General features: G+C 37.1%; 1 protein-coding gene across 5 annotated transcripts in view; it reads right to left on the bottom strand.

Moving 5' to 3' along the window:
- The window catches only part of SPOPL (speckle type BTB/POZ protein like), a 60,847-nt gene that overhangs the window by 35,318 nt on the left and 3,132 nt on the right, over positions 1-22,397 (bottom strand). For 3 of the 5 annotated variants that reach the window (XM_015244018.3, XM_006196132.4, XM_031678602.2), the window contains exon 1: positions 21,710-21,897. The exons of the other annotated variants lie outside the window; for them this stretch is intronic. The gene's annotated coding sequence lies outside the window, so the exon portion shown is untranslated. Of the gene's footprint in view, positions 1-21,709; positions 21,898-22,397 lie in introns of those variants that run through there. 5 annotated transcript variants of the gene reach the window in all.

Raw genomic sequence — 22,397 nt, 5'->3', positions numbered from 1 at the left:
CAACAAATTAAATAATTAATGGAATTAATTAAATAAATTAAATAATTAATGGAAAATAAAAGATAAAGATTACTTGTGAAGAGACAAACTAAAAACACAAATCTAAGAAATAAGAAAAGTTAGGGACCTGGAGTTCAGATTGAAGAGATCCAATATTCCAAAAGAAGATCAAATTGGTGCTCCTGAAGGTGATTAAAAACAGAAATAACAGGATATATAAAGAGAAAAAAACAGAAGACCATTTCCATGATCTCAAGGAAGACACAGGTTCCCAGAAAGGCCTGACCAAATACAATAAATGCTTACCAAAAAAAAACATCTGGACCTAGACACACCCTGGTAAAACCTCATAGTTCCACCAAATAGAGAGAAAATGCTAAAACTTCTCATGCTATCTACAGAGAAGCAGGTCACACTGAAATCTGAATGCTGTTAAGACATAAGGACAAATGCTTTTAAGGTTTTTAAGAAAAATTTTGAAGTTAGAATTTCATACACAGAATCATTCAGGAATGCAAGCTGAATAAAGGATATTTTCAGATAGTAAATACTTGAAAAGCTTGTCATTCTATACTGAAAATTACTCAACAAACCCAAAGAACTTCAAACTTTCTCATATGACACATGTAAAAACCATGTGGTGTCATGTCTATTTATAAATTAACATATTATTGTATTAATATAATTATGTACAATATAAAGCATATCAAAATAAAAATTAAAAATAATCAGATAAGAATTAAATAATTTAGTTTTTAATATATTCTGACACCCTCTCCCCAAATTATCTTGTATAATAACCCGTTTATGTGGATGCTTCGTTTTGAAGAGCACAGCTCTAACCAAATGAAAAAGAAATCTTAAAGAAAAAAACCGTGAGACTGAAAAAGACAATAGGACTGAACAGGTCTTGGAAGAGAAAGAAAACAAACAAACAAAAACTCAGAGAAACCACTAGAATTTGACACTTAGAAAATTTTCCATTTGTCAAGTTTTTATATACATAGGATTACATTTCATTCTCTGAGGCCATGACTTTGCTCTACAATGTTTATATAATCACGTTATAAATATTCCCAGGTTTAAAATTTTAAGAATTGGTTTGTAAATAAAGCAAAAAAGAAATTATACTTACAAAATGCAAACACCTTGATTCTGTAACATTAACAATGTCCAATAAAAGCACTTGATAAAATTCAACACCAATTTATGATAAAACCTCTCACCAAAGTGGGTATAGAGGGAACATATCTCAACATCATAAAAGCTATATATGACAAACCAACAGCCAGCATAGTACTTAATGGTGAAAAACTCAAAAGCTTCCCACTAAAATCTGGGACAACGATGCCCACTATCACCACTCCTATTCAACACAGTCTTGGAAGTCCTAGCCACAGCAATCAGACAAGATAGAGAAATAAAAGGGATCCAAATTGGAAAAGAAGAGGTAAAAGTGTCACTATATGCTGACGACATGTTACTATATATAGAAAACCCTAAAAGGTACACACAAAAACTACTAGAGCTGATCAAAGAATTCAGCGAGGTAGCAGGTTACAAGATTAACGTTCAAAAATCAGTGGCATTTCTTTACACTAATGATGAATCAACAGAAAAAGAAAGTAAAGAAACAATCCCCTTTAAAATAGCACCCAAAATAATAAAATACCTAGGAATAAATCTAACCAAGGAGGTGAAAGAATTATACACAGAAAACTATAAACCACTGATGAAGGAAATTAAAGAAGACTTTAAAAAATGGAAAGATATCCCATGCTCTTTGGTTGGAAGAATCAATATTGTTAAAATGGTCACACTGCCCAAGGCAATCTACAGATTTAATGCAATCCCTATCAAATTACCCAGGACGTATTTCAAAGAACTAGAACAAATCATAATAAAATTTATATGGAACCATTAACGACCTAGAATTGCCAAAGCATTACTGAAGAGAAAAAAAGAGGATGGAGGAATAACTCTCCCAGGCTTCAGACAATACTATAGAGCTACAGTCATCAAGACAGCATGGTATTGGTACAAAAACAGACATATAAACCAATGGAATAGAATAGAGAGCCCAGAAATGAACCCACAAACTTTTGGTCAACTAATCTTTGACAAAGGAGGCAAGAATATACAATAGAATAAAGACAGTCTCTTCAGCAAATGGTGTTGGGAAAACTGGACAGCAGCATGTAAAACAATGAAGCTAGAACACTCCCTCCCTTACACCATTCACAAAAATCAACTCAAGATGGATCAAAGACTTAAACACAAGACAAGATACAATAAACCTCCTAGAGGAAAATACAGGCAAAACATTTTCTGACATACATGTAAAAAATTTTCTCCTAGAAGAAATAAAAGCAAGAATAAACAAATGGGACCTAATGAAACTTACAAGCTTCTGCACAGCAAAGGAAACCATAAGTAAAACAAAAAGACAACCTAAGGAATGGGAAAAAATTTTTGCAAATGAAACCGACAAAGGCTTGATCTCCAGAATATATAAGCAGCTCATACGACTCAGTAAGAAAAAAATAAACAACCCAATCCAAAAATGGGCAGAAGACCTAAACAAGCAATTCTCCAAGGAAGACATACAAATGATCAATAGGCACATGAAAAAATGCTCAATATCACTAATTATCAGAGAAATGCAAATCAAAACTACAATGAAGTATCACCTTACACCAGTCAGAATGGCCATCATTCAAAAATCCACAAATGACAAATGCTGGAGAGGCTGTGGAGGAAAGGGAACCCTCCTTCACTGCTGGTGGGAATGCAGGTTGGTGCAGCCACTATGGAAAACAATATGGAGATTCCTCAAAAGACTAGGAATACACTTAACATATGACCCAGGAATACCGCTCCTGGGCTTATATCCAGAAGGAACCCTACTTCAGGATGACACCTGCACCCCAATGTTCATAACAGCACTATTTACAATAGCCAAGACATGGAAATAGCCTAAATGTCCATCAACAGATGACTGGATAAAGAAGATGCGGTATATTTATACAATGGAATACTACTCAGCCATAAAAACTGACAACATAACACCATCTGCAGCAACATGGATGCTCCTGGAGAATGTCACTCTAAGTGAAGTAAGCCAGAAAGAGAAAGAAAAATACCATATGAGATTGCTCATATGTGGAATCTAAAAAAACCAAAAAAACAGAAACAAAAAAACAAACAAAGCATAAATACAAAACAGAAATAGACTCACAGACATAGAATATAAACTTGTGGTTGCCAAGGGGGCGGGGGGTGGGAAGAGATAGACTGGGATTTCAAAATTGTAGAATAGATAAACAAGATTATACTGTATAGCACAGGGAAATATATACAAGATCTTATGGTAGCTCAGAGAAAAAAATGTGACAATGAAAATACACATGTTCATGTATAACTGAAAAATTGTGCTCTACACTGGAATTTGACACAGCATTGTAAAATGATTATAAATCAATAAAAAAATGTTAAAAAAAAAAACCCACAATGTCCAATAATTTGGAGATTGAAGAAGCCAGGAGAGGAACAAGATTATCATTCACAGACGTAGGTAACAGTGTCCAGAACTAATAAATAAAAAAGAACATTATTAATAGAAACCACTAACAGAATTAAAACCAGGCGCAATTTACAGTGGGAAGTGGAACTGGGAGTGGAAAGGTAATTTCCTATTCGTTTTACTCTTATGTAATAAGAATCTCAATATAATTACAACTTCTATTTTTAAAAAGTATTATAAGCAGGGGGGGAAAGGCAGTACACAAAACAGTATGCCCATTTAGAAAACTGAGATTGGTTACTGGCTGCCATAGTCATCTCACATTAAATCTCTCTCCTGCCTCCATCACTCCTCTTCATTTACAGCTTTTAACTAGTTAGTTTTATGTGCACAGTTGTGTTTTTACCTAAAGTACGTTCTCTGTAAAGATTTTTCTGTGTTGTATTCATCTCTGTAGTGCAAAGCCTAGCACAATGCTCAGTGTTCAAAATGTTTTTTTAAAAGAGGGAGAGGACTGATTAAATGGGCTGAGGAAATTAATGCAATAGCTAACTCAAACGTAGACACAAAGAGAGAGAAAAGCCATCTTGTAGTTCCAATCACTTAAAACCAGTTTCTCTAAAGTTTATCTAAAGTTCACTAAAATGCATATGACACAGAGGAAAAGTCTCCTCTTTGAAACAGAAACAGCTGTGACTCCCAGTAGAGTGATTCAACTCAGTGGCAGCATATCTAGACACAGGTCTTAGTGAAAATCTCAGGGGGCAGGAACAGGCGGTGATGAAGGATACAGCAATGGAAGTGTTCTGAACAATCAGAGAAAAAAAAATGGAAAATGGTAGGAAGACCATTCCTCCTTCTTGATCACATATACTCCTATATAAGGGAAAAGCCAAAAGAGCTGGAAGGTGTCGGAGGAGTACCCACGAGTCATGGTTGATGATGACGATATTACACAGGGCCTGTTTAAAACGAACACACACACACACACACACACATACACACACACACAGGTTGAGAAAATACTTCCATTTACCTTACAGTCTACTTACCCAGGCCCTTAATTTTTTCCTAGTTTGGCCACTGAAGGCCTAAGTGAAACAGCCATTTTAGCAGTCTGAACTCTGCCCAAAATAAAAGTTGACTTTTCTTTAAAGCTTGGTAAGTTTCAAGATTTTATAAATCAAAAGCAGGAGACTATCAGTAATTTGATATGGTCCAACCAAGCAGTCTCAGCCTCTGAGTGACTACAAATGGTAGGCACAGGTTTATATTTCTCTAGGGCAGTGATTCTCAAATTTTTAAGTGTGCATAAGAATGACCTGTAAGGCTTGTTAAACCAGAATACTGGGCCCCAACCCTAGCGTTAATGATTCAGCGGGTCTGGGTCAGGCCCTAGAATCTGCATTTCTAAAAAAAGGTCTCAGGTGGTGCTGATGCTGCTGGTCTAGGGATCTCATACTGAGAACCACATTTTTAGTCTGAGGATTAGGCCAGAAAACTACTAATATCAACAATACAGAAATCTCATCATCGCCGCCGCAGTTATCCATCTGTCCTCCGCTTATCTAAGTCTTCCATTTTACCTGAGTATTATCCTGAGAGGTTGGTGTGTTTTCAATTTCTTTCTCCCAAAGTCTTAACGCCAGTGCTATGGAACCTCTTTTGTAATCTACAACATCCTCTAATACTGAAAGTAAGGAGGTAAGTTTTAATTGCTCATATATATGAAACTTTATTAGAGCAGGCAAAATACAGCTATTTTAAGACCAATTCTTTCTCAGTTTGGTAATTCCTAAAAGCCTTTAATACATGCTGATGAAGGTCTGTACACAAGCAGAGATGTAAAGTCCCTGCTTACTGTTGTTGCCTTGTCACTCAACACCAAGGCTCTCCCTTAGGAAAAAAAAAAAAGAAAAAGAAAGCAAACTCAGGTGAACTCCTGTGTACACACACTGTAACCCCAGAAAAATAACTGCATTTCTGTTGCTTTAATGTATTTTCAAAACAAAAAAAAAATTAAAAGTAAAAACTCATTTAACATTTCTTAACGTAGACACAATACCATTTTCCTTAACAATGGTAAAAATGGAAAAAAGCCCTAGGGTCCATGTCTTGAGAGACCTGGATTCTACTCCTAGCCCTTTTAGGTTTCAAACCACATGCCCTTCTGCATATCCCTGAGCTTTTGGCTATAAAAAGCATTTAGGGAAGAATCACTAAATCTTATCCAGTTCCACCATAAGTTTATATAGTAAGACTCATACCCCGCAGGCAAAGACTTACTCGACATCACTACATAATTTCGTCACACTGCAATGAACTTCCAAGGGAAAAAAAAAAAATCAACTATCGATCACTTCAGAATCTGATTCCTTTTCCTGTAACATTACATATTAAGGACACTCTGGATCTTTGGCAACCATTTTTAAAAATCATCATTTAAAAATGGCTAGATTTATTTTTCATACTAGTTGCCACAAGTTCAATTGTTTTCTTACTATTTATGTAATAAATATACATAAATAAATAATGTAATTAATAATAACTTATGTAATAAAATTAATTATGTAAATATACAAGGCACAATAAGAAAACTATAAGCCTATCTGCATCTATATTAAGAGCCATATCCTCTTAAAATATATGAAGCAAATACTTCACTTTTTAAAAGGATGCTATTTCCAGAAATCTTATAAAGACAGTACTAGGATTTTAAAAAATCAGCCTTATATAAATAGTTAGCATGAGAGATTATAACTATGGTCATTAAACCTCATGAGGTAAGATTTTAAATTACAGTAACATATAAAATGTGGTAAACCAAAAAGGGACACGACTAGCAGTCGGAAGACTACTCGCTACAGCCAAGTTCTAAGACCCCTACTGTTCTTTTTTCTTTTTTACTCATTCATCTGTTCTTTTATTCTCTCCCCCTCTCTCACTCCCTGACCCTTGGAGTATTTTGGGGGAATCTACATTCACCTAAGCCCTATGGAAACAAGGAAGGATGACAGAAAGATAGCCCTGCCCTCATAATTTGAACTAGATCTCAAAGGTCCTCCAGGTAAAAATCTTTATTTATACTCTAATTTATAAATTATAGCAATACACTTTTTTTTATCCAACTCAGAGGAGTTATCTCAATTAACAAACAATAAATAATTTAATTTTATCCCTTCTCTAAGAATCAACACTGGGTTTTAATTTGTCCATCTTAATTGCCATCTCTTCTGTAAAACATTTACCAACCAACCTACACTCCTATACCATTTTCCTCAGTAAAATGAATTACTCCTTACTCCTAAACACTTTCATAACCAGTGCCTCTCACTAATCAAATTTATTGCAGCTATTAATACAATACCCCGTAAGATTTTACTCCATCCTTTAGAATTTTACTCATACATATTACCTCATTTGATCCTCTAAACAACCCTGTGAAGTAGTAATAGATCAGGATTCTAAAGATAGTATTCTACAGAGAGGGAAACTGAAACACAGAAGCAATATGATCTAAGACCATAGAGTTTAAAATAAACAAAAAAAAACCCAGAAAAATTCAAAAATTGAATCCAGGATTTTCCACTGAAAATACTATGATTTTTCCAATTCATCAAATATGCTGAACTCGAGATTATTATATTTTCACCTTCATGTAACCACTGAGATATACTGACTAGATCTGAAGTCAACTAAAGGGAAAGTATTCCGTATTTACTAGACAGTACATAATTTATTGCCTCCTAAAAAATAAAGTACAGATATAATTCAGTATTGCAGAATAATCCATGGAACACTATTCAGCTTAAGAATCTGACTTCTGATTTTAGACTTAGGTTCAAATTCTGAAGCTGTGTAAGTTCTCTGGGTCTCAATTGTCTTGTTTGTAAAATGGGAAAAATAAATGGTAATTATCTCAAATGACTCGTGTATTGAATGGGAATCTATAGAGAATCTCTCGTATAGTGTCTGGTTCATAGAAAGCACTCAATAACTTAGTTTAACATGTATGAGTATCTCCTTTAAAACTCCAAAATAGAACTGGTTTACAAAACACTAGTAATTTCATGAACTATGAAGAAAAGAATTAAATTTGCCTAAATATGTTTTTGAGGTTTTATTTTTGCTTTTTCAACCTTTATCACTTGGCTCTTCATCAGCTATTAAGTGAACTATGAACTCTGTTGCTCTCACATTGCTTATCTCTAACAGCTTTCCTCTCCCTTTTAATGCAAGTTATGTGGAGGTGTAGTTGTAAAAAGAGACTGATGTCCAAAATATCTCTTAGGAATTGTGTAAACTTCCAAGAGAACTTTTCAGAGGAATGGAAATGATCTATATACATCTTGACTGGGCTGTTGTTACACAGGTGAATACATCTGTCAAAACTCATGGAAATGTACCCATAAGATTTATGCATGAAACAACGCAAAGTTTTTTTTTTTTAAAAAGTCCCTTTTTTAGGTTTTATAATTCTTGAATAAGTTACTTTCCCTTTCTGGCCCTTAGCTTTCTCGTCTTCAGAAAGGGAATAACTCCTCACTCAGAAAGATTACAGTGAGTATTAAAGGCAATAAGATCTGTAAAGCACTCACAGTAGTTTCTGCACAGTTACTTGCCCATTCTGGAACCACTCACATTAACCCTAGGCATTGTTCAAAGTTACCTGAGTCCTAAAACCTTCATCCAAAATAAAAGCCATATTCTCTCCCTCACCCTTCTTCTAGTCTCCCTCTCACCTCTTTTATTTTAGGAAAATATGAGTAAACATTTGATTAAAGCTTTTGCCTCTACAGTTGCTTTTTGTTTTCTTCTTTTTTAACAAAAGCATAATGGAGTCTTTTGCCTTCATATCCCTCCTCCTGCTCAATTATGGTCAAAAAAGTCTAAATTACTGAAGACTTCTTTACCCATATTGCCCAAAATTAATCTGCTACAATTCCTTCCTCAAGACCCTAATGCTCCAGTGAAAGGAAACAAAGTAACCAGTTGCCAGAGATTAGAGGTGCAGTAACTGTTGAAATATCTGAAAAGATATGCATCGATTTTGCAATATATTCTTTTCAACCTCTAAAAATCAAAAATAGCCCCTCAGATAACCTAATAACCCTTAATAACCTACCATCCACTAATTAATGTAAAAAGTTATAATTCGTTTCCAGTATTACCCTTTCAAATACAAACATGTCTAATTAAAACTGGGGTAATTAGTATCATACTTTGAAAACTCAATTGTGTTAAAGTAACAGTTCCTTTCACTAGTTTTCAAATCACTTTTTAAAAGTAGTCTAAGCAATGTTCTTTGTTCTAGAATTCTAGGATACTGGAACAATTTCACATCCGTCTAGCATGTACTGAGCAAACATTAAAGTACCTAAATAGGTCAGGCACTGGAGAAACAAAGATAAGGTCAGAGAGGCAAATACCTAACTAGAGCAGATAAAGTAAAATTGCTAAAATCATATCCTTTTCTTGTATCTGTGAAGGATCTAGAAAAGGGAGTCGGAAATAGTTAAAAGTTATTCTGACTCACCACTATTGCTTCCAGACCACTTTCCCAACCTAACAAAACTGTACAGCAACTGCATGAGTTCACTGGTAAACACAATTCTCCTACACTCTTCTCCCTTCCTATCACCTACTCACCTCTCTTCCAGTTAGGCTCCTTTATAGAGGACTTCAACCACTGTCTCCATTGTCTTCTTCACTATTCCTGCCATCACCCTAGGTGACTGCACTCCAGTGGACTTCTCGCCTACCAGCATCAAAATTCTACCTTCCTGAATGATCTCACCCACTTCAAATTTTAGCAATCTTTTTCAAACATTCTGACTTGGAACTTACTACCTAGGAAAGCTTGACCAACTATGAAAATAAACTTGAGTATATCATTTTAATAACAGAACTTATTCCTATTCTGTCATCAATTTAATTCCCCAGTATCTCTTATTACCAACACCTGAGTCCTTCCCATTTTTCTTAAGTAGGTCCTTATGGCTTCACTTCCTTATCAAATGCAAAACCCACAATGCATTACTTCAAGAACTCTTTAGCAAGCAGGCTTAACATTTCACTCCTTTGTTCTTTTATCACAACAGTTCTGTAAACCTTTCATTCTATATCGATCTAACCACCCACTGTATGCTCCACTATTTGGGTTGCTCAGCAATGGTGTAGAAAATCTTTTTAAAAAGCAGAATAGCAGCTTCTTAAGTGTATGCTTTCATTTAATACGTACTTCTGTTTTTAACTAATTGATTTCAAAAGGGTTTGTTGCAAAATAAAAGTCTTACCAAATAATGAAATAATTAAACCAGAAATTCAGCTCCTCAGTTGTACCAGACTATTTTCAGTGCTCCAAAGACACAAGTGGCCAGTGGCTACCATAACAGAAAGGGGGATCATAGAACATTTCCATCATCATACAAAGCTTTACTGAACAGTGAGTGCTGCTTACACATTCTATGGCAGGACTGCTCAACCACTATTTCAGTTTACATAACCTACAATTTCCCACTCATACCACTAACTGCCATCCTTGTGACTTCATAAATCTTCCCAGCTACATGAACATGGAGCAACAGACAGGTACCCAAAATGGTCTAAGGGCAGAGGCATCTCTTATCAATATCTGAGACCAAAAAGACTTAGCTGCTCGTAATCATTTATATCCCAGCCCACTTCCAATCACGGATGCTGTCACTAAAGGAAGGTGCTGGTTACACTACATCTGAAAAGGGCAGGGGAAGAGAGATGTACTTAGATTACTTTCAGGATTTTACCACTTGTTAAAGACAGAACTCATTTTTACACGTGTCTCACCTATTGCTAGACTAGACCATGGCAGCTGCTGGAAATAGAAATTCTACCAAACTCACTAAGTCTTATTTTAATGCAACTATTAATAACAGTATTTCATTAAAAATTAAATAGTCATTACAAATATTAAATCAGATAAGATGCTGGGCCAAAAGATGTAGTATTATCCTAGACAAAAGCAGGAAAAACCATCATCCTTGAAAAAGACAAAAGAAACTACCACTTCAGGGACCTCTAAACTATAAAATCTAGGAGGAAAAAATTGGCAAAATTGCATGCCTTAGGATAAACGATAGTAGGGAATCTGTATGTCTATGTCATTACACCCTGCAAGTCCATAACCATTAAAATGGCTTCGTCCCCCTTATAAGGAAAACATTTCACATAGCTGCTTAGTTTATAGGGGGTTAGGGGAGAGGGAAAAAAAAAAAGGAAAAAGAAATAGAGAGAAATGAAGCAAAATGATCCATGAAAAGCAACGTGTTAGGAGACCCTGGATTTTAATCCAGTATTTTCTGAAATGATGTAACACATGGTCAAACTAGACTAAATAAAAGGAGGCTACTGCCATCCACCAATAGTCCTGTCTCTCAAGGAAATGCTTTGCAAAATAAACAGTTTTTCTTATACTTCACGGGAACATTGTAAGTACAGCGATGCCATCTCAGCTCTCCGGATGATGAGCTAATTCCAAGGTTCTTATGACTAGCAATAATGAGTAACTACTTATCAATACATAGAGCATAAGTATTTATCAAACAGCTGCACTACCGAGGAACAGTACTTTGCAGCAGTAAGAAATAAAGTCAAATATAAAAACAGTAGCTCCATAAAGGCATAGGACAACGTTAAAAAGGGAATACCACGGGGTCATCTGCAGTTATGAGTCTATATGTGTGTCTTCATAGAAGAAATCAACAATTAATTATGATTCTCAAAAGGTACAGGAATGGTGCTTCCCTACATAAGATTCTAACATGATCTACACTCACTGGGGAAGGAGAAGAGACTAACCACAATCCTAACCCAGAAAAAGATACACAGGCAAAAATATTTTTTACATCCCTGGTGTTCACTACACAATTTGATAATTAAAATAACACATACTAGCCTCCTGTGACACAAGTAAAACTTCATAAATAACAAGAAATTAAGTATAAAACAACACATAAGCATGCTGTGGGCATACAATAAAATCTGCTCAACTTTCAAATTCTGAAAACTAAGTAAGCTCTGCTGTGTAGACAGCATTTCCCAAAATCTCACAAAAAAATGAATGAACACAACCTACAATCTGGGTAGACAGTCAAGTAAGAGCAAGCACATTTCAGCATTGTGTAATTAGAGTTTGAGGCCAACGTTGCACACTCATTCAATAAAAGGGCCTACGAAACTTTTCACTAGCTTGGCAAAATCTCACAACCTTTCCCATGTTTAGCAATAGTTAGGCACAAATGCACCATTTGTCAGAAAGACAGTATACAGTGAGGCTGTGATTTTCATGACAGTCTCATTTTCCTTAAATTATACTGACATTTGTTTTATAATCTGTATCTTATCAACTAACTAGGCAACCAGAATCATTTCATGAGTCTTGTGAAAACAAACGTCTCTATTCCACTTTCCCTTGGTATGCACATGGGAGGGGTATGTGGGTATGAGTGAAGAAAGGAATCATGTTTATTTTGAAAAACTAGCAATACCACTTTACACCCACCAGAATAGCTAAATATATGAAACAAGCAATATGAAGCAAATGTTTCAGAGTATGTGGGACAAACAGAACTCTCCTTCACCACTGAAAAGACTATAAATTGGTACAATCACTTTGGAAAACACTGGATAATACATACCAAAGCTGAACAAAAGCATGCACCATGGCCCAAAAATTCTATTAGAAAATACGTATCTTACAGCAATATACACATGTGCATATGTACAAGATATTCTATGGGGCACTATTCATTATGACTCAAAACTGGAAACCACCTAGATGTTCATTACCAGCAGAATGGATAAATTATGGTGTGTGTATGTATATATATATATAGAGAGAGAGAGAGAGAGAGAGAGAGAGAGACGGAGAGGGAGAGGGAGAGGGAGAAAGAGAGTCATACAATGGAATGTAATACTGCAGAATGAGAATAAGCTACTGCTACACACTACATGAATGGATCACATAAACATAGATGTTTAGGGCAAGAAGCCAGACACAAGAGTGTTTATGCTATATGATGTTACATGCATGCCTTTGAATATACGTTATACTTCAGTATAAGTTCATCTAAAATAAAAAAGCAAAAAGTATTTAATAAATAAAAAAGCAACCATGATGCCTAAATGTTTAGAATAAAATCCGATTCCTAGTGCCATGTTCCCTCCACCCTAAAACTGTGACAGAATACTTTAAAAAACTTGTCTTATGCTAATCTAGTACATATTTATATTGAAACAAAGAAGGTTATGTTAAAGTAACAGAATGTAAGAGTTAAATCTTTTCAGGAGAAAACAGTAATTTGAAAAGAATTTTAACACCAAAGCTCTTCCTCTCTCCACCATTACCTTGACCACACTCAGATCTTCACCACCCTTCCATCTGCCAAGAGTTCACTGTTCTCTGTAATTTACTTAGTGGAAACATTTGAAAAGTAATGACCTACACTAGCAGGGTAGTTATGAAGATTAAAACAAAAAGAGTGTGTATATCAAGTCTTCAGCACTGTGCGTAACTTACTCAATGACTACACAGTATTAATAAATCCCAACAGTGAGCCTTCCAGGTCAAGGGCTATTTACAATTTATCACTGTAAACACAGAACCTGGCATTTAATAGTTGGTCAATTTATAGAGTAAATGGATGATGTGAGCTCAAAACAAAAAGAACAAAAAAAGGCAGAAGTGGGAATAGGGAAAAAATAAGAAGTTCAAACGAAGGCCTTAACCTATGTTTATATCAGAGTACATGACAAGATTCCAAATCTCAAATGAAGCAACAGAAACATGTACATATTAAAACCATTAAAATAAATAAAAACAGCCTCACCATTACTTTTCCTTGTTGGAAAAGTTGGATGTCTTAACTAAAATTTTTAAATGGTTCTTTAATATTGAAATCCTTTAAAAATATTTCTGAATGAATTCCTTATGAGGCTGACAGGAATTGTTAAGTATATCACAGGTTATTTTTAAGACATCCATCATAGCATGTCAATATTCTGACTAAATATGTCATAACAGAATTAAAAGGAAAGCAGATTTCAGCTGAATCTTTATACAGTGGTACCAATTTAAATATCAAAAACATCAAGACTACAATCTTACATTAGTCTTAAAAGACAAATTAATGTAATACTTAAAAGACAAGTTAATAAAATGCACAAAACACCAATAAACCACTTGATTTCCCTTCCTTTCAAGCACACCATCTACTTAATATATCTTAGATCAGAAACATCATCACCCTTTTCAACTAACCAACATTTACACAAAACACTGTACGTGGAAAGCACTATTTAAATGTAAATATAACTCATTTAGTTCTTATAACAACTCTTACAAGGTTATCCTGTTATCCTTTCCTTCTTACATATGAGAACACTGAGGCAGAGATGCTAAGTAACTTGCCTCAAGTCACAAAGCTATTAAAAAGCAGACAGGATGCTCTCTTTTAACCTCTATGCTACATTACCTAGCGATCTCTGAAGTAAAGCAAAACTAAATTTATCCTGACTTCATTTGATGTTGGGAAGTTATTTTGAGGGCCTTGGGTGACAACCATAAAATGAAGCACCACTAATAGCACATTTCATAAATTCTACGATCCCGTTTTTTTTTCATATTTTATCATGTCTGAAATTGTTGGCATTTTGCAATTGTAATTGACAGTGCTCTCTCTCCTCGGAGTACATAAAATAATGCATCTGGTAATTGATGGCAAGTATGATTCAGAAGCTTATGGTATGACCTTTATATACCTCATGGGTTAGTGATATGAAGTAAATGAGATAAAATGCCTAAAGTACTTGACAACTCTGGTACAACTACTTTAAAAAAGGATATTTCTTCCCTTTAAACCAAAATGACCTATGAGGAAAATCCCATGTAAAGGTATCTTTACACTGTAGTAAGCTGTCAGTTTCCTAGGCCCATGTTCAACAAAACCTGGCTATATTCTGCTAGGAAAAAAATACTGGTTTCATTATACAACTGGACTTGGGTGGGGGAAAGGCAGACAGATAAAACAACAGTGAAAATGAGACACCTGAGAAAACAGAAATTATCAACAGTAAAGCATAAATCAAGATACCTTCCAAATACCACTTGATTCAAGCCAGTTCTCAAATGCCTCTGATAAAACACTTACATGAAAAAGCATTTCCTCTTTTAAAAAATACACTTTGAATGCAGTCAGAAATGATCAAACATGCTTGGTGTGTGCCCATGCCCCACTTGAGCTTTTCTAACAAAACTTGACAGGTTAAACTTAACCACCATGTTGAATAACTAGTTAACAAAGGTTTAAACTGATCCTAAGAGTTGCTACACAAACAATTAATTAAATAAAATTCAAATCATTTAAATATTCCTGGGCCAATGCTTGTCTCGATAATTTCAGGATGAATTAATATTCCTTTTGTGGGGGGGTGCTTTTTGTCTTACAGGATGAAAACTACCTTTCACAGGAATTTCCCACAAAAACACCAAAAATTCTATCCAAATTACAACTAAAAAAACCTATCTTGAACCAACTGTACTCCTTAACTAAAAACCACTTAATCTGAGGGGGGCAGGTACAAATGCATTTTCACAAGGAAAAACTGTGAAATTTGCTTCAGAAAACATACCCAGACTGGAAACAATGGTATGATATCTTCTTTGTTAACAAATTTCAAATATATTTAAAAAGCATCATACTACTTCTTAGTTACACTACAACCTTTGAGATCTTGCATTACCTAATATCACAGTAAAACTTTTTTGTTACTTTTAATTATTTTTATTTCTGTATTACTTTTTGCTTAAGTGAATAAACCTATACCAACCATAGTTTGAGGTAACACGATTTTATATTTGTAGATAAAATTTCTTACATCTATTTTTTATCTATGTAAAGTTCTGTTTAGCATAGTTATATGATACAATTCACAATTTAATGCTAATAATTATCCTGTCCTCCTTTAGAACATGTACACAAGTCTGAAGAGTATCAGAAGGGTCCTACTTATGTATCTAAATAAAAGACCTGGGAAAGTGTACCTGTAAGAACCATAATATATGAAAAGCATACAGTTGTCATACAAGAATTTATTAAGATTTAAAACTAAAAACCAGGAAGAAGACAAGAGCAAAAACCAGCAAGAACTAATGAAAATAAATTTTTAAAGCTACAATTTTCTTAACATAAAATGTAAGGAAGACTGCCTTGGCAGATCAGAATAAAGCAATGTTTCTATAAAAACTCAAGAAGGTATTTCAGAAGCTAAAGTTTTGGTAGAGCCCACCCTCCTGTTATTTTAAAGCAGATGTCTTCTAGAAATTCTACTTACTGTGTTTTAAAAATCCATTTTAACATCATTTTCTCTTCTAATATACTATTTTCTATGAGACTTTAATCTCGTCAATTAAGCTTTTTGCCAACAATGGGGATGGCTTTTTTTTTTTTTAACAGCATTCTTCATAAAGTAATCCCTGAAGATGAACTATGTTCTACTATGGTGCAAGACTTAAGTCTAGGGACATTTAGACAACTATCTAAAATAGCATTTAAGGTACCAGCAGACTGTTATTATTCCACTGAGCCCAAAAGCACCATCAACGACCATATACCTGATGTTTAACAGTAAACTCTCAGCAATCCCCACCAATGCCTTCACTTTCAATTCTCTAAATTTGAGAAAATGTTGTATGTGTAAAATTTCTCCCATCAAAAAAAAAAAGGCATAACCAAAATATTTAAGTTATACTATCAGTTACTTACTTAATGATTGTACAAGTACAGGTGTAATATATAAAATATAAAGCTAACCAGCAAAAACAAAACACCACCTTGGACAATAAATACTATGACAAAGAAAATCTTTAAATCTTGAAGGTATTCAGAGATATCTCCATGGTCAGTGACTAAATGGGTGGTTGAGGATATTAATCAAAACAGCAAACAGAAAGAGGTACAAGTCCAGGAGAAAAACCTTTGAACAGTATGGCCAACCTCTCTAACCTACTACCCATATGCTATAGTTACAATTTCTTGCCTTAGCCTTTGCATGCTTTCAAAATAAAGTCCTCTGTCATTGCACTGCCCTCTCCATTTCCCCACTTGTCTTTCAGAAACACTCTGCCCAGCACTCTTTCCTTAAAAAGCCTTCCCTTAATGCCCCTTCTCTGTGCTTACAAGGCAACCTGAATAAATTGCTATGACAGCACTAATCACACTAAAAAATACTTAACTGTCCACTGCCCCTAGCCACCGAGGTCTAACTGCATTCCTAAAAGTCTAGTATGCAATGCTTGATAAACAGTACTTTAAAAACATTCTATTTGAATGTTTTGAATGAATGAGTTGTAGAGTTTGAGATGCTTATAGAACATCCAGATGGTGATAAATAGAAACATGGGTCTGAGCGTAAGAAGGAAGATATGGCTCATGCTATAGATATAATTTTATCCTAAATATAGGATTGTTGCTTTGGCAGATTAAAACAAAATTCATCATCAAATGGTTTATGGACGGACTGACTACTAAGACATAAAATTTTTCTCCAGATTGCTAAAAACAATATGCGTTTTTCAGTTTCCAACTTAATTGACTTCTCAGCTTCATTCAACATAGTTGATTAGCCACTCCTCCTTTTTCAGTCTATTGCCTTAGCTTCAGTGATGCCAAGGAAAATTTCCTCCAACCTCTGGCTACATCTTCTCAGTATTTTTTCTCGATGTAAATGCTGAAGATTCATAGGGGACCACATCCCTTTATATTCTCTCTCTCTACTCTCTCCTTAGGCAATCTCATCCCCCACCTTCTACACTAAGACATTCATTATCAGCTATATACTAATTATTCCAAACAATTATGATCAATACTCCCCCCAGCCCCGTTTCCAGAAACTAAGAAAAAACTGCTCCTCCCCCAGTATTCCCTGTTAGGCACAGGAACTGCTAACCCTGGAAATCAGCCTTTTCCTCTCCCTAGACCCTCAAATCTAATCCATCACCAAATCCTATCAACTTTACTTCCCAAATATTTGTCAAACCCAGCTACTTTATCTCTATCACTGCCAGTCTGGATCCGAGATTCCATCATCTCTTGCCTAAATTACTGTAACAGCTGAACTCAGTTTTACTCAAAGTGTGATCTGTGGACCAGTACTGACCCAAGAACTATTGCTGGTGTGAGATAAGGTAAATACAGAAACTGAGAGAAAGCATTTAGAAGTTTTTATAGCAATCTGACAGACACTGCCACGACATCCATTTTATTATTAGTAAAGTCCCAGCACAAATCAGAAAGTAAAACAAAATAAAACAGGTCCTTCACCACAGGTAAGTTTGAGAAGTTCTGGCCTCTCTGCCTTTACACTTGCCTCTCTCCAATCTGTCTCCAAGAGCAGCCAAGTGATGTTTTTAAAGCACACATTTAAATGACATTCAGCTATTTGACATTCTCCAGTGGCTTCCCACTGCTTAGGATTAAGTACAAAATGCTTAGCAAAAATTGACCACTGTGATCTGCTCCAGTCTCATTCCACATCACCCAGCCTCACAGGCTAAGGTCCAGCCTCTACAGAACTTTTCAGTTCTAGGAAGCTGAACTTCCCAGCATCACTTGGGTGCTTCCGGTTTACCTTTCAGACTTTAGCCTAAGTCATTTCTTCAAACATTCCCTGATACATTAGTGGGCTTTCGTTGTTTACAATAATTTTCCTTTGTGGCAATTATCCTAACTAATTATTATTTTTGTAAGTATTTGGTTAGTTTCTTAATTTCCCAACACCCTCTGGCCCCAAGAATACAGGTACATGCTTTCCATAACTTGAGTCATCAGGGCCTAGCACGCTGCCTGACACAGATCAGATGTTCAATAAACTTCCACTAAGTGAATAAATCTAAGTCAGGAAACAAAATTGTGAGCAGAATCACTGAAATGTAAATTCCTTTAGTATCTAGTCATATGTAAGATTTGGGATAAATATGTATACCAGGTGCTTTACAAAAGTTAAATCTCCTTTACTTTCCTAAACAACGTAAAAAGACAGGGAAACCTCACTGTCGAGATTTTAAAAAAAGGTTTTTCAGAAAGGTGAAAAATTTGGTCTAATGTAACCAACAAAGAATTGGAAGGTTGGAAGGTCTCAGAGGCAACAAAGGGTAATAGACTCTATAGCCACATTGCCTGGCTCCATTGCTTCCTTAGCTGTGTAATTTTGTGGAAGTTAAATAATCTCACTATTTCTCGGGTTCTTCATTTGTGAAATGGAGATACAGTAAAGCCTTCTTCAAAGGACTGTTAAGAGGTTTAGACAAATTAATATAGAAAAATCATTTGAAAGAGTAGGTGGCATAGTGTTTATAAGTATTAGCAATCATTATCTTTAATAGTACCAATGCTCTTATAAAACAGTTGTATCCATTTACTTGCTTATTGTCTGTCAGTGCCACACCAAGATACAGATTACAAAAAAAATAATAAAAAAGCAGAGTCTGTATTATTATCCTCTAATGGGACTTTTCTTGAAGACTTAAACCCTATAGAAACTGAGTTAAGTGACTATTTCCTCAGTTCTCTCTCTCAAGGATAGGACATGGCTAGTACCATTTTAGGTACACAGGAGAGTAGTTGATTCATTGCATACCTTGGATGCTTTAGAGCATTAGGGCTTGATATTTACTGGACCCCTGGTTGAGAAGGGTGCTCTTATGTATCCCCAGTGACTTCCATGAAGTAGATGCTCATTAAATATTTTTGGAAAGGATGAATATTTACAAAACCAAAGGCATACTGCTCAACATAAAGTAGATACTAACTGTCAATTTTATTCCACTCCTTGAAAGCTCCTATAAACTTTAAAAGTATGATTTCACAGGAGTCATTTTTCTTAAACTGGGACACTGCATTATTCAAAACCAAAAATACAGAATACAGACAGCAGGAAAGCCAAGGAACAGAAACCAATGCTGGCAGTGGAAATGCCAGAGGTGGAAGCAGCAAGAGATGGAAGACAGGTAGAATTTGGATATGTAGGGGAAAGAGCAAAGGTTATTCTAGGCCAGGGAACAGCACAGGCAAAGGTAGTGTCACCCAAGGCTTAAAGTACATTCCATTGGTGACACAAAACAAATGTGAAGCTACACAGGCAAACTTCTTTATTCTGATAGTTCCAGATGCACATATTTTTACATTAATTAGGACAGCAAATTGTGATTTCAAACTTTTACTATTTATAACAACTCTGAAGTTAACAGTGCCTATTTGAACAACTTAATGAGTTGTTTAAAAAAAAGTATCAAGAAAATAATAATGCACAGGAGGTAAGCAAGTATGACAAATAATTGTCAGGGTTTTAAAGAGGGAGTAAAATTTGGGAAACATCAAGGCATGATAAAGAAAACATGTTAACAAGAGAGGAAAACCACCGGTCTTCTGAATTAAGCCACAGCTCTATCCTGAATAGCAATTCAACATAAAGTAAGTAAGTGTGAAGGATCGACCAGTTTTGAGTGTTTAATTGCAGCAATAAAATTCTTATTGGTAAAATCGTCATTTTTCACAATGATAAATTCTGCTCTATAAATTCAACTTCAGTTATTCTCCAAACAAGGACAAAATTTAAAAATTTCCAAACAGGTACCTGAAAATGGGACTGACCTGCTTGTAGCCCGGTAACTTACTTGCAAAAAGGGAGCTAAAACTCTGTACTTTTCACACTAGAAGGAATTAATTTATATAGTAACAAAATATGAATCATAGCTACATCAAAAAGGGTGTTAAATAAAAAAAAAAAAAAGGCAACAAGACAGCTTTCCATTCCCACCTTCCAAACCAAGCCAAGCTAGGAGACGATGATAGAAAGCCTTTACAGAACTCTTACCACGTGCCAGGCACTATTGTATTTTACCTGCATTAAGTTATGCAATTATCACCACCATCTTATGATGTTCATCACTATCCCCATTTTACAGCCGAAATAATTCTGAAGCATAGAGAGATTAAATAACTTGCCCAAGGCCAGAGCTGGTAAATGAAAAGGCAGGGGTTTAGATCCTGACAGTTCAGCTAGAGCCTGAGCTCTTAACCACTAGGCACCATTTCTCTCAAGAATAAATAGGATGATAATTCGAAATAGTCCACCTTTCCCATGATGGCAGGAGAGATGTAATTTTCCAAGGTATGAAAATTTTATTACTTAAGTTTTCAGTCTACGAAACAGGAGATTCGGCTATAAGGAAAAATTGGAAAGATGAGCATTATAATCAATCTAGGCCCAGGAGTATTCAAATACAGACAAAGCTTCAGAAGCCTCAAAGGTATGACACTATTCACAAAGAAAGAAGCCAAAAGTTGGAATAAGCAGGTGAATCCTATTTCTGCTAATCTACTGCTTTGAGGGAGAAAATCCTACCCTCTTCCCTTTTTGTGATTCAGTACACAAATGCACAGATTCAAGAGAAGTGAGGGGAAAGGATAGCAGAAAGGAGTAGAAAGGGGCAAAGTCAGGACTTGGACCCTAAACCGCAGAGTTAGCCGGAGGTACCTGGTGCACGTGAGAGAGAATTCACGAGAGAGCAGTGTGTGCTTGTTGGTAGGGAGGTAGAAGGCACAGCCACTGCAATGGGGTGGAGGTACCGAGTGGTCTGGCTGGAGACCTGAGAACTCACCCTAAAATGGGCTCACAGGGATAGTTTGCAGGGTACATGTTTGGGACAAGGAGGTACGGACGTGAACGCGGGGGTGGGAGGCAGTTTCTCGCTGTGGGAAGTACTCAGGGTGGGACGAACAGACCAGGCAGAAAGCGGAGGGCTTGGAGGTCTACAGGTATAAAGGTGGGAGACAGGAAAAGGGGGCAAGACTGGTGGGGGGAAGTCGGGGGAATCCCGGCCGACGGAAGCTGGGAAATCAAGGCGGGGGGTGGTTCCCAAGGGGAGGTACAGACTTGCGAGGTTAGGGAGGTCCAGGGGGCGGAGGTGGGGTTGAGGGGCGGGAGCGCAAGGCACGCCTCAGGAGAGGGGGTCCGGGACTAGGAGGGATGGGGGCGCCGAGATGGGGGAGAGGGAGGCCACTGAGCTCCAGTGCAGGTGAGTCCCGGGGAAGAGCGCGGGGCAGGCGGCCAAGGCTGCGGCCGGGACCCCGGAGGGGGAGGGGCACTTACCCGGACGCGCGGGGCGGCGGCGGGCAGTCCCGGCGGCGGCTCCTCTCCGGCTGAGGTGATGGCGGCGAGTCCCTGTGGCGGCCGCCTCCGCCGAACCGCATCCCTCCTCCCCGGCCCGCCCTCCTTCCCTATCTCCCGCTCCTAAACTTCTTCCCCGGGATAAACAAACCCGCCGCCAGGGGCGGCCGCCTCCGCCGCTCCCGCCCCCGCGCAACCCTCCCCCCCCGCCCCGGGCCCGCCGGGCTCCGGCTTCCGAGTTGCGACTCCAGCCCCAGCCCAGCCCGCGAGGGCGCGTGCGCGCGGCGGCGGCGGCTCGCGAGGCGCTTCCTCCCTCCCTCCCGCGCCGGGCACTTCCGGGCCGGGCCGGATCCGCCGCGGGGTTTTGAAGGTAGCGGCCGCCGTTTGCGTCGGGCCGTGGGCTTCCAGCCGGGGTTTCCGCAGCCCGGACCAAACCTCACTTGTGGGGACATGGCGAGGTATTTGGTCCTTCGACTCAGCATAAAACTCTCCTTTCTTAAAAAGCCCACTGATCACGCCTCCGAACTGGTCTGATCGATCCACGCAGGGTGCGAGGGGCGGCAAGTCTTTCTTTCTGCGCACGGTTTCCTTAGGGCTGTACCAGGCTAGGAAGCCAAGGTACAACTTCTACTGAGCCCCTCGTGAGCCCGGAACTATATGAACTGTGAAA

This window comes from Vicugna pacos, chromosome 5 (assembly GCF_048564905.1).
Source record: "Vicugna pacos chromosome 5, VicPac4, whole genome shotgun sequence".
In the NCBI taxonomy this organism is placed as follows: Eukaryota; Metazoa; Chordata; class Mammalia; order Artiodactyla; family Camelidae; genus Vicugna; species Vicugna pacos.
This window is presented reverse-complemented; position numbering and strand designations above follow the sequence as displayed.